The sequence below is a fragment of the Zonotrichia albicollis genome, chromosome 1 (genome assembly GCF_047830755.1).
Source record: "Zonotrichia albicollis isolate bZonAlb1 chromosome 1, bZonAlb1.hap1, whole genome shotgun sequence".
NCBI lineage: Eukaryota > Metazoa > Chordata > Aves > Passeriformes > Passerellidae > Zonotrichia > Zonotrichia albicollis.
The window spans coordinates 33,382,518-33,395,784 of NC_133819.1; the positions used below are offsets into that span (position 1 = coordinate 33,382,518).

Here is a 13,267-nt window from a genome sequence, read left to right on the forward strand (position 1 = left end):
TGGAGATCCCACCCCTCACTGGCTGGTTTGGCAGGTGCAGCACAGCAGGAGTGTTTTTATGGGGCCTCACCTTTGACTGTGCAGTCAAACACACCCTGCTCATGTTTGTGTGCTCAGAGCATCTCCCTCGCCTGTGGAGCACCCTGGCTGCCTCCAAGACCTTTGTTCCTCAGAGGGAGCCCTGGAAACAACAGTCCCACTACGTGTGGAAGAACATCATGAAGAACGCCTTTGTTGCTGCATTTTCCCTATCAGAGGAGCCAGAGATGTGGCAGCAGCAGATCAGAGCCCCCCTGCCCAAACAGGGGCACACCGTGTTGGCTTCTGGAGGCTGGCATTGTTGTTCATCCTAATTTTTGCCATAAGTAATTCAAAAAAGCAAGGGTGGAGCCTAGAAGAATCTGAATTATCTTTGCTTGTGAAAAGAGGTATAACAAAGCCTCAGCTGGCTGGCTGTGAAGGGCACAGAAGTCTCTCTCTGTTAAATGCTTCCTTTCAGCTGCAGAAGAAATTGTGGAGTACTATCTGTGGAAGTGCTCCAGGCCAGGCTGGGCAGGTCTCTGAGCAAGCTGCCCAAAGGCAGAGATGTCCCTACCCACAACAGGGGAGCTGGACTAGGTGATCTTTAAAGGTCTCTTCTGAAGCAAACCATTCTCTGGTTCTATGAAAGCGTTTCACAGGGTCCCGGTGCATTTTCATTGCCTTACCTTTCCCCAGCACTACTGCCCCCGGACACCATTCAAGATGCTTTGCATAATGAGGAGAGCTCCCTAACAGATGGTTCCCACCTCCAGGGATAGAAAGGCTTTTCTGGGAGGGGCTGGGAGGTAATGTTAAACCTAACTTAATGAATTCCCAGACACCTCTCCCCTGTGAGAGCAGTGTCAAAAAATCTGTTGATGAACTTGGCTGAATGTATTTTAGAGTCCTGACAGTATCAGGGACAATAATCAAGGGATCAGTTCTGTTGCCATACCTGTGTTTGTTTCATGTCCACATCCACGTCCATGTCCATGCCTGGACATGACTCTCCAGGTGCTCAATCTTGATTTTTTTTTTTTGGTTGGGATTTTTGGGGGTTTTTTTGCTTGTTTGGGTTTTTTTGTTGTTGTTTGTTTGGTTTGGTTTTGTGTGTGTGTGTGGAGCTGTTGGTATTCTAGAAACTATATCAAAACAGGTTAATTCATTTCAGATAAGTCCTTGAAGAGCCTGGTGATCGAGCAGTGATGAGTCAAGTCCTACAGTACTGCTGTTTTCTCCACCAGTTTCCACTACAATGCTCTGAACTGTACACCATGAATGGTGTCTTTTCTCTTAAAAGTAGCATTTTTGCTATAGGAAAAGGGCCCACAAGGTGGCTCAGGTGGAAAAGAAATGCAGAGTTTTTGATCTCTGGCTAGCACATATATATATTCTGACTGGCACAGAACTGTGCTACTCTAGAACAGCTGTTTGAGACTGCCCCAGGAGATGTGTTGATTTGAATTCAGCTAAAGATGAAAAGGTGCAGAGTACTAAACCAGTGGCCATCAGTGCTGAGGGGACCACATATTAAGAGACCAAGAGCTGAGACAAAATAGCCAGGGCACACAAAGAAAATTGTATCCTTGTGATCCAGATCTTAGGACTTAGCCCTTCTGACTTACCAGAGGTAGCTTCTCCAAAAATTAAATGTACCCAAGCCTGAAAAGCACACATCTCTCAGCATTTTCTTCAGAGTCAGTCAAGGAAGTTTCTGTTGAACCAAGAGCTGCCTCTCATCTTTGGCAAATCCTTTGAAAGCCTATGAAGTAACTTGTATTATTACAAGATATTTACAAATCAAGAATCCAGAATCACAGAATAACAGAATGGTTTGGATTAGAGGAGACCTTTAAGACCCCTTAGTTCCAAACTCCGTTTTTCAGTCTGAGGCCATTTCCCACTGTCTTGTCACCACTGTGTTCTTATAGAAAATCCACCTCCTGCTTTGTTGTAGGTCTCCTTTAGGCACTGGTAGGTGCTATAAGGTGTCCCCAGAGATTTTCCCGCACTGAACAGCCCCAACTGTCAGCCTCTCTTCACAGGAGAGGTGCTCCAGCCCTCTGATCATGTTTGTGGCCCTCCTCTGGACTTGCTCCAGCAAGTCTGTACCTTTTCTGTGTTGAGGACCTGGATGCTGGATGCAGTACTCCAGGTGTGGTCTCATGAGGGCAAAGAAGAGGAGGCGAATCACATTCCTTGACCTGCTGGCCACGCTGCTTTTGATGCAGCCCAGGGTACAGGTGGCTTTCTGGGCTGCAAATACGTGTTGATGGCTCCTGTTGAGATTCACATCATCCAGCAACCCCACCTAACAAACTGCTCATGGCACTAATTCATAACTTTATAAGGTCATGATTAAGCAAGGTGCATTGGTTTTGTTCTCTGAGTGGATGATGGGATATTTAACTGTTGGATAAGTGGAGAACAATATGTAAGCCTGCTGATCTCAGTACTGGGTAATTCAGGATTTCTATGCCAAAGAATCATAAAGTAATTAAGGTTGGAAAATGCCTTTAATATTGAATCCCACCATTAACTCAGGACCACCAAGTCCACCACTAAACCATGTGCCCAGGTGCCCCAAATAGACTTGATAGCAAGGTTTGAATTGCCTGACCAGGGCAGAATAGGAGCACAGCATTATCTGGCAGTTTGCTTTGTGCTTGCATAAAAAGGTGTCCCGATAGGTAGCTATCCTCTTTGCTAACAAGTGTGGGTTGAAAGGTCACCAGGTGGAGACTTTGGTGTAAGGAGACTATTCCTTAGCTAGCAAAGACTTACACTTTTATCCTCTCACCCTCATGGTCCCAACTACAATATGCAAAGCTTTTCAGATGAAGCATCACAGTGCCTTGTGTTACTTCCCTGAGACAAATGTAAATGGTCTAGGCAATAGCTTTTCTGTCTTAAATGACTTGTTAAATGTCATTTTTTATAGTTAGCAGTGACAAATTCCTTCCAAAGGACCAGAATAGCAATTCTTGCTGATGTGGAATAACAATTTCTCAAAACTGCTGAAAAGGAAGTGATAACACATCAAGCCTCAAAGTTTAGAGAGTAATTGCCAGTGCTGTATTTTGGAAGGAGAATCCTTCAGGATATCAATTTTACTAAAAGGAGACAAGCATCTCTGCTGGTTATGCTCAACACATCACTGAAAAAGCCAGCACTAGAGCCAGACAAGTTTTTCCCAGCACAGTGCAGATGGTGTGAAGGATGCCTCCCTGGGATGCATCACTGGCACAGCTATGTTCTCACACACCCATTCTCATTCCTGCAGCAAGAACAGCCGTCTGCCCTCACCAGCTTCTCTCCAAATGCAAAGAGGTGGCTCAAGGAAAGCTAGCCCCCAGCACTGGAGTTCTCTTCCCTAGCAAACTGACTTGCTAAGTGTTTTTAGGGAAGCCTCATTCAAAATCTCCTGAAGTGCTCACCTTCCATCCTCCCATGTACACCAAGATATTTCTTATCAATACAAGGAAAGAGTGGTAAAAGATGTAGGTCATCGATTACAAAATATTCCAACAGATACACCAAGACCAAGAGACAAGAACATTTTCCTCCTGCTAAGTCTGTAGTACTCCCCTTTGAAGGTTCATCCCCTGCTCTTTAAACACTGAGGGCATCTTGGGGGGGGTTCAGCAGCCTTCAATCTGGCAGGAAGCCAGGACACAAACCCTTCACCCCCAGGCACAGTGGTGCCTGAGGGCCAAGAATCACATCTGCAGTCCCAGCCCTGCTGCTATGACACCCACAGTGGCACCCACAGCCCTGTTCCAGCCCCTGCTCTATGGGCTCCACTGGTGCCCCATGAGTGCCTCAGACTGAGGAAGTTCTCTTCCCCAAACAGAAAACTGTTCTGCTTTGTGCTAGCACTCATTACTTTGCATTACTGATTTGTTTTAGGGGGTCATGACAACCTCTTCATTTTATAACCAAGCCAGTTAGCTAGAGCTAGATGAAAAATTGGCCACTTACATTATAAAACTGTCGTTTTTCAGAATTGCTTCAAACCAAAGCCCTATGCCAAATGCATTTAGATGAGATTAACTAATTTTGCCTAACATTTTCTAGGCAGTATTTCCATAAAAGCAACACTACGAGATAGTAAGGATGCTGAGATCTGATAAATGACCAAAATAAGGGTGACTTAGAAATTACATTTCCCACAGATGAAAGAAATCAATCAAGCTGGACTTATCTCAAAAACCTAGATCCTATTAGACACATAAAAAAGCAAAGTTCTTCAGATGAAGGCAGTAACTACTCTCAATAGCCATGGAGTTTCCCTGAATCAAATTTTGGGGAAAAAAATAAGACTTTACAGAATATCTGTATTTTTTAGCTAAAGTGATCCAGTCTGGCTCCTGGGATGCATGATCTCTGGTGGGAGCTCTCCTGTCCATGCAGACTGATAGCCAAGCTGGGGGATACCCTGTCCCAAAATAATTTTGCTTTCCCATACAACTCTTTATGGTTATGTATATGGTTTATATATTATATAAACTCTATATGGTTATATATATGGTTATATATATATGGTTATACATTTCACCCAACTCCAGTGCCAAATCCTGCCATATCCTCAACAGTCCTGGCCCCATGGGCTGGGGAGTGGCACCCACTATGCTGGGTGTGATATCATTACAGCTTCTTCACCTCTCCCTCTGAGGAGATAGGGGACAGGGACGTCCTACCAAAGCTGGGTGAAAACTGATTTTCCACAGCTAATCTCAAAAAGAAGAGCAAGTTGGAATTCTAGTGGGAAGGAGCACCCAGGAGCTCTCCAAACAAAGACGGTGGCGTGAGCTCAAGGCCAGGTCTTCACTGCTATGATTTTTTTGGAGACGTGGGAAGCATTTAGCCTCATCACTTTGTGGGAGGAGGGTCCCTGACAGGGAAAGGAAGCAGTGACGGCCTCAAGGAACCTGAGAGCAGCAATGACTCTCTGGGGTTGACCTTGGCTGTGTGCGCAAACACTGTGTGCCATCTATGGGGTGGCCAAAGGGCGTTGGGCACCCGGAGAGGGACACACACAGGAATAATACACAGGAATAACTCTGTCAGATGCTGCCCCAGCCTCCAGGGAGCTGTGGCCCAAGCTGTCCTGGTCCCCAGCTTGTGGCCAAGCATTCAAACTGCTCTGCCAGCAGCTGGGGATGGCTGATCCCTGGGGAGGCTTTCAGACCAGTGAGTGTCTCAAAATACCAAATGTGGTACCAAAAAGTGGACATGAAAATAAAACTATTTATTGTATGCAAGTTGCTTGATTACAGACATTCTTGAGTTACAAATCTTGTAGCAGCTGAGGATCTGGAGGTTTGCATGCAGAAAGGACAGGCTGAGTCTTAAAATATTTACAAAGCTTGCAGGTAATGATTAAAAGATATAAGTGTCACACCTGAGGCATAAACAAATTGAATCATATTTCACATTTCCTGAAATTTAGCCATTATTTCCAGTTAACTGATCATTGACTGAAGTCTCTGGGTATTCTGGGCATATTTGTTTCTCTCTTTACAGAATTCATAATTTTTAAACTTTTTTTTTTGTATCATTAAAGATAGAGCTTGCTTTTTGTGTTTTCATGCAATCTTTGTTCACTCAGTCCATAGATTTAAGGTGTGTTCTTTGCTCAAGAATAGATGTGTTCTGAGGTCTTCAGGGAGTGCCAGGGAATTTTTCCTGATGGGTGCATTCCCAAGACATATGAGGAAGGAGTTAACATGGAGCCACTTGCCAACCTGGAACACAGGAAATGATGGATCAGTGTCCTAAATCAGCACTCATGATAGCAATCACATAAACCTTGTATGAGTGGGAGGATGAATTATATCATTTACAGTATGCAAAAGGTTGTTTAATTCTTTTGCTTCCCCCCAAACTGAGGGTTAGCAGTGAATGGCTAAAAGTTAATGCATTGTATTAGCTCTTCTCTAGAAGAATACTAAAATCTTAAATACAAAGTGTCATGGGTAGTAAGGACACCACTAAGTGTTTTGAGCTAAGAAATTGTAAGGAAAAGAAAGGAGTGAAGTTAGTTAATGCTTCTCCCAAGAAATTCTTAATTTCCATTTATTAATCCTATCTAGGCAATTTCTAGCTTAGCAGTACCTTCAAAGTAGGTTATTTGAAACTAAATGTGAAGTTCATTCAAATTCAGTTCTCCTATACCATAGAAAAGTGTAAGAGCCAATCTTTAAACCAAATCCATGAAGGAAAACCAGTAGCCTGTATATGTGAGAATGCAGTTAAAATACTGGCACTAGCAAAGGATTTCTCAGATTTTTTTTCCTTATTTCCAGAGTTTCACTGGAAAATATGCTGTCTGACCTCCTGAGGGAGCAAAGCATCTTCTCCACAAATTATATTGGAGAGCTTGGAAGGAAAGCAGCCATTTGCTTCAGTGTTGTGCTCTGTGGGTTGCTAATTTGAGTTTCTGCAAAATGGAACCAGTTTCAAGTGCCTCAAATGATTCCTATCAAGTGCTGACATTTCCAGATAAGGAGAACATTAACTCCTAGGTTGTCTTTCTCTGCAGCTTCAGCAGGCTGGTTCTCAGCCCTCTGCTAGCCAATATCACTGCATATTTACACTAGCTTTTGTTTTCAGTGCCAAGTGGCTAGAATTACTGGGAGGATTTCTACACTGTAGGGAAGAACATGACTTTTTATGAGACAGAAGCAGTTCAGTAGAAGAATTGAAGAAGTGTAACTTTTATGGGCCTTGAGGTGAGAAATAGTGAGTGTTACAAGGAGTATTTAATGGGGTAAAGTCCCCTCAGGGATCTGAAACCCTGAAGAGGCTGTTGAAAGAAGGAAATTAATTCAAGAATGTCTTGCCAGTCAGGTTATATGAGGAGGGGTTTTTTCTAGTGGCTGAGTGGGAGGGAGAGGTGTGATGGTATTCTTTAGCCACATGAAATGGGCACGGCTGAGCAGCTGGAGTCCAGCAGCCCCATTTGCTATGGATGCTGATGAACATTGCGGCCTTTGAAGGGCAGTGACTGAAGGCCAGGCCTGGTCTCTGTCCCACTGAAGCTCCAGGCCAGCTGAACCAGGGCACTGATCCTGCCTGGTCCATACACCCCAGCTCCTGCTCTGGGGAGTAAGGGGATGCACAGAATCAATGCCAAACCCACAGGCTGCACAAATGTCATTATGACTGGCTGAAGGATCCTGATCAGCTTCTGCAAGAGCTGGTTAGGGAGTCAGCATGAAAACTGACAAAGGCCACCCTGGCTACGCTTCATTCTTCCCTAGGAAACTCGGCTGGGTTTTTTCAGAGAAAGAAAAGCACCTACAGCGTTTTGCCATTGGTAATAAAGTAACACTTCTAATTGAGTTCATTCACTGCAACAAAAAAATCAGTCCCTTCCCAGTTAATGTGAGGAGAGGTGGCATTTCATCACTTGTGTAATGAGCTTAATAACATCTAATGTTCACTTAATACTCTTATTGGTGGTTGACCACGAAATAAAGCCAGGTTGATTAGGATTAGTGGCTTAATGCCAAGGATAGCTGGGTTTGAAGATGGCCACTTTAATTTTCAGAGTTCATTATTACTGCTAGGATCTGGTGGTGTTATTTCTATAGCAGCACTAGGAAGCCTTTGTTACTTACCACTGCATAAGTAAATGACAAAAATTGTGACCATTGCCACAGACAGTTTGTCCCTGTGGGGGGAACACACCCTACTGACCTCATGGTACAACTGCTGAAGGACTGGGATACTTCTTATGAGTCTTGTAGATTTAAAAAAAAAAAGAAACAACCAAAAAACCAAAAAAAACCCACCCCACAATAATAACAATAATTATTATTGTAATTATGATTACTAACATGGACTGGATTTTTCTCAGGTATCTGTATTTTTCTCAGATATCAACAGATATTCCTCAATGAAAGGACTGAAAGACAAATGAAGCAAGAAGTTACAGAGCAGATTAACAAAATTAATGGTAATGGACACTCAATCCTAGGAATTATCTTTTGAGCTTGAAATTTCAGCTGTCCTCTGTGTTTCAAACAGTTTATTGTGTTCATCACTTAGTTACATTTTAAGGTGAAAAATTAAACAAACCCTCTCCAAAGTAGTATCATACTACCACATATGTATATAGAGCTTTTGAGGATGAGCACATTTATCTTGTTTTCTGGTTCAGTCTGGCAAATGCATTGTCCACTGTTTGCTGTGGTTCCTACCCTGCTCCCATTAGCATGACTGCAAGCTCCAAAGGGGGTGCTGCACATGGAGACATCCGGATGAATTTCCAAAGGTGTGCACAGTGTTTACATGATATATGAGATATCATATATGGATATATAAGCAAGGATCCTGATACAGTTGTGTCATTCACTCACAATGTATATTTTTTCTGATTTGAGCTGCATCAGGAGCAAAAGTGATTCAGAAAGCAGCTTGCTTCTGTGCTGGGAGCAGTTTCCTCTCCTGCTTGACTGGCATTTAAACAAAAGCTGGTTTTGCAGGGTGGCCCTTATTACATCATACAAAACCAACCACCAGGCTGCCACGACATCACTTATTGCAGAGCACTGCTGCACAGCCTTCACTAATGAACAGAAGCAGCCAAATTCCTCCTAACATTGAAGAAGGAAATATTTCTCTACATCTGATGTCTTTCACTTCTCCTGTTCTGAGTTATAAATATTCTGGTGCATGAGCTCTGATGAATAACGCTCATACTACAAATAACTAAACTAAGGATCTTTATATTTAGAGGTGAAGAATCATTTCTTTTGGAATGTAAATCGTGTTTTTCCCTTTGCTTTGTTTAGCAGCTTTCAAATGTGAACAAAACCTTCTATGAAGAAATTAAGTTTATGTGGTTGTGGTTTTAATTTCAAACCCTGAAACTCACTTAAAGATTTATATCCAGTTTAAATTTTATGATAATGTTAATTAAAAAAGGGGGGGATGGGATGAACCCTGTAACTCTGAATTATGTCAGCAAAACCCTTCTAATTGATTATTCTGTTTTCCACCAAACTCATCAGTGCTGGGGTTTCTTTTGTCTTCTGTGCAACTCCACCATGAAGAAACTTTTCTGATTGCACAGTTCAAATCCAGACAGGGAATCTGAGATTTTATTGTTCCCCTTTTGCTAGGCTGTGGTTAGTAGTGGCTTAAGCAATGTTTCGTAACCCATTTGTACTCTAGTATCTATCTCCTTGAAAAAAAAACAGACAAGTTTGACCCTTTCTTTCACAGACTAACTCCTCAGTTCTTCTCTTCTTGGCAGAGCTGTACTGATTTAAACACCAGAATAAGAAATTAGGTAAACACAGGGAAGATCAGTTTTGAGTAACTGGACACTTGCAACACAAAGCAGACACCTCTTTGTTTTGGAAGTGCCAAAGTAAAAAGGTAGATTTTGGCTTTGTTCTCCCATAAAACAATTCTGAGAAGCAATGCTAAGAAAATTATGAGATGTATTAGCAGTAAATATCTCTGGCCTATTGAGGGATTCATTCATTAGGGACAGTATGACACACAATTCCAGACTGATAAGATTATTGGTGCCGATCTTGCCCATGGCCATGTGCAGGACTGTCTTGTTACTGCAATTATTTAGCAGAGAGCCTTTCTCACCCGCCTTTTACATTTTTCTCTGCTAAAACACTGCAGGCCAAAACCAGTCATTTTGTATTTGGCTGTTACCTGTTACCACTCCTTTCTTTTCCAGCTAGTGAGCAGCTTAACCCCTGTGGTGACTTCTCTACTTTTCCCTCTGGTGCTCACATTAAAATAAATAGTGTTTAACTTTCTGCACTTTTGAATGGGGACCATGACTGTTGAAAAGCAAAAACTGTAACTATAAAGAGGCTATCACACAATATGTAGATTTAACAAGATGCATATCTCTTGTTTCAAAGTTCCTCATTTAAATGCCTTCAAAGGTGCCTAGGCACCAGCTTTGCCCAGTCACCAGCTCCAAAACCCAATAAGCAGCTCCTGTTGGTGTGCTGTACATCAGTGCTTCAGCAAAGTGAGAGGAGCAGTGCCTTTAAAAGAGAGGGCTACTGCAGTAGTAGGTCTGGCCCTTCAGTACGAAGCAGGAACAAAAACAAGTTCTATCAAACAAGTTCTATCAGGAGAAGGCTGGATGATGTTATTATGAGCCTACACAAACACTTAAGACTATGCATGACTGTCAATACACAATGGACTGTCCACATCTTCAGCAGAAGGCTTGGACACAGATCAAGCATAGAAACTTACTTGTGTTTTCAGCTTGTGCAATCAGTTATTTCTTCATTTTAAGTCAATATAAACTGCCTCCAGCCTTTCTTAGGTTTGTCACCCCCTAAATAACTTTCCTCACTCTTCAAGCATTCCTCTAAAATACTATGGGGCTGGCCATTGTAATGGCTTTGAAAGGATTCCCAACAAGTCCAAAGACACCTCCATTTGAAGTGCTGTGGGCAGTACACTACCAACACATCCTACTGGTAGCAGCCTCATTTGTCACCTGAGAAACCTGCTCCAGAGCTGCAGCCCATGCTGTGTTACCCCTAAAGTACAGGTTATGTGGTCTGAGAGAGAAGGGGAAGCATGTAATTTAGGTCCAGATTTTGCTCCACTGCACTTGTGTTAAATATTCTAGAGAGTACATTTGCAACAGTAAATATCTCTGCAGTTATATTCAACCTGCACATCATGTACTTGCCAATTTAAGAAGTAGTATTTTCCAGTTCACTTAAGTGAGCATGAAGAATGAGTTACACCAAACTACAGACAGCATTGGTTCATGAATAGGCGTTACATTTTCATGCTTATGGATTAAAGCCAAAGTCACTTTTTTCTTTGAATGTATCAGCACTTTGTTCCTGTTACCACCTAAACCACCAAATTTGACAGTTTTATCACAAAGAACTCCTCAGTCCCTCTGGCTGGGATATGTTTTGTGCTTTTCACCATCCTGTACCATAACTGTGTCTTTATTAACAAATGCCTTCAGCTCCTCACTCATTTTATTAAGATCTGGCTCCCACAAATACTTGGCATCTTCACAGCCTTGCTTGGCAATTGATGATTCAAACAGCCACATGAGACATGAACCTCCTTGCATACTCTTCTGTTCTCAGTGGCTTTGTATCACCTCCCTGAGTGCCAGATCTCCAAACATCACACTTCCTCCCTGCCTCCACACCACCCAGCTTCTAACCCACTTGTTTTGGTTGAACAAGACCATACCATCCTTTAATTTATATTCAGCTGTTATATCCAAACCTGCTCAGAGCCTCTACTCATCTCCTGTTGTTCCCCATTTCTGTCATTTAGGATATTCATGCAACAGTGGTATAGCCCTTCCCTGCAGAAAACTACTAGATTGGGCCAAATGGAAATACAAATACTCCAAAACCAGTTCTGTTGGAGACATCACAGCCAGACTGCATCTCCCAAACTCTGATACTCCAAGCACTCAAAAAATTTAGCTGCATGCCTTTCTCCCAAAATGTCCTCTTTGTGTTTGTTCTTCTATATTTAACTTTCACTCCCTATTTGATGAAAATTTTTGTGCAATTAAAAACCCCTCCATCAGCTAGATAGCAAATCCACTCCTGGTTTTCCTCATTATTGCAGTGGTTCACAGTACTAACCTTACTCACCTCCCAAATTCTATGCAGCATAAGTCATAAGAAGTTTCCCTATGCTTGTGAAAATATCCTTTAATACTTTCCCATTTTTCCCCATTTTTCTCAAGGGAATACAGTTCTATTTTGCTGCAAGTGCTCACTGCTCAAAAAACTCCCCAGGCTGGCAGCACTGACATCGTTGGCCAGTATCCTTCTTCCCCTGCATGCAACCACTGTTGTTACCTGTGGTGTAATAAAATCTTATCCCAAAAAAGCAGACATAATAATGTCTGCAGTGAAATACCTCTAGACTATGCAAAATCTATGTTCAAAAGATCCTTTCTGTATACCATGCACTTGAAACACTTCATAAACATCAAAATCTAAACCCTTACATTTTACATCTATATATATGTTTATATACATATATTTAGATAATCATATATAATTCAACTTTTTCCACCCCAAAATAACAGTTTATAAAGCAGAATAAATAGCATAAATTTGGCAAAAGCATGATCCAACTGCAAGTTCTCTCACAAATGTTCTTTATTCTTAGTGCAGGGAAATAATTTCAGTTCTGAAGACTTTAAAATCCATTTGTAGTTCAAAGTATTTTGTTAGGTTTCTTTTCTTTTCACATTCAATAACTTTGAATGTGATGAAATGACAACATTTCCCTGGAAGTTTTACACAGCTAGCAGTACTTCTACTTACTGTCTCATACACTGAAACAGTGACTGTCACCAACATATCTGCCTTTGTACATCAGAAGTGAGCATAATAATTTAAGTTGGAAAAGACCTTTAAGATCATCAAGTCCAGCTGTTTATCCAGCACTGCCAAGTCCACCACTAACCATGTCCCCAAGCACCACATCTACACATATTGGCAACTCTAGCACTTCTCTGGGCAGCCTGTTCCAATGCCTGACAGCACTTTTAATGAAGAATTTATTCCTAATACCAAATCTAAACCTCCCTTAGCCCAAACTGAGGCCATTTCCTTTTGTCCTATCACTTGTCACTTGGGAGAGGAGACTGACCCCCACCCTGCTGCAGCCTCCTTTCTGTCAGAAAGGAAATGTGATTATACAAAACTCAGTATTTTGACATTATCCTTAGAACAAGATGCCAGCTTAGCGTAATTTAAACACAAAGATTTCAAAGCACTGAGAAAAAGATTGACATGGACCTGCAATATAAGCTTTCCCTTTCACTAGCCTTGGTGCTGCTTACTGTACATGGCAAGTGGTCCATATAATGCTGAAGAAAATATCTCAACACTTCATGCTGTGAGCATAGGCAGCTATGCTGCCCATGCCCTTTCTTCATTTATATCCCACCACTAAAAGTTGCCTTTACCTCTTCCCATTTTGTTTGCTTCATCCCAATTATGATTATATTTAACATCAAAATTTAAACAATATGGTTCACACAAGTGAACCAATCCAGAACTGAATACTTAACATTAAGCCAAGAACATACAATGTGAGTAACGGAGTATTTTAAAGACAGAATTCAATTTTCATTGTATTTTTATTCTCGCTTCTTAACCAAACCCACGTGGAATGCATTGTATTTAATGAAACTACAAGATTAATATTTCAACAAACCAGCCAGTACATAAGCCCACAACTGAGC

General features: G+C 41.8%; 1 protein-coding gene across 5 annotated transcripts in view; it reads right to left on the reverse strand.

Annotated features, from left to right (window-relative positions):
* Positions 1–5,258: 5,258 nt before the first annotated feature.
* LOC113460845 (uncharacterized) overlaps positions 5,259–13,267 on the reverse strand; it is a 75,485-nt gene continuing 67,476 nt past the window's right edge. For 4 of the 5 annotated variants that reach the window (XR_012579606.1, XR_012579602.1, XR_012579603.1 and 1 more), the window contains 2 exons: positions 7,866–7,933; positions 5,259–5,768 (listed from right to left, as the gene is read on the reverse strand). The gene's annotated coding sequence lies outside the window, so the exon portion shown is untranslated. The remainder of the gene's footprint in view (positions 5,769–7,865; positions 7,934–13,267) is intronic. The other variant, XR_012579601.1, reaches the window with a different exon arrangement.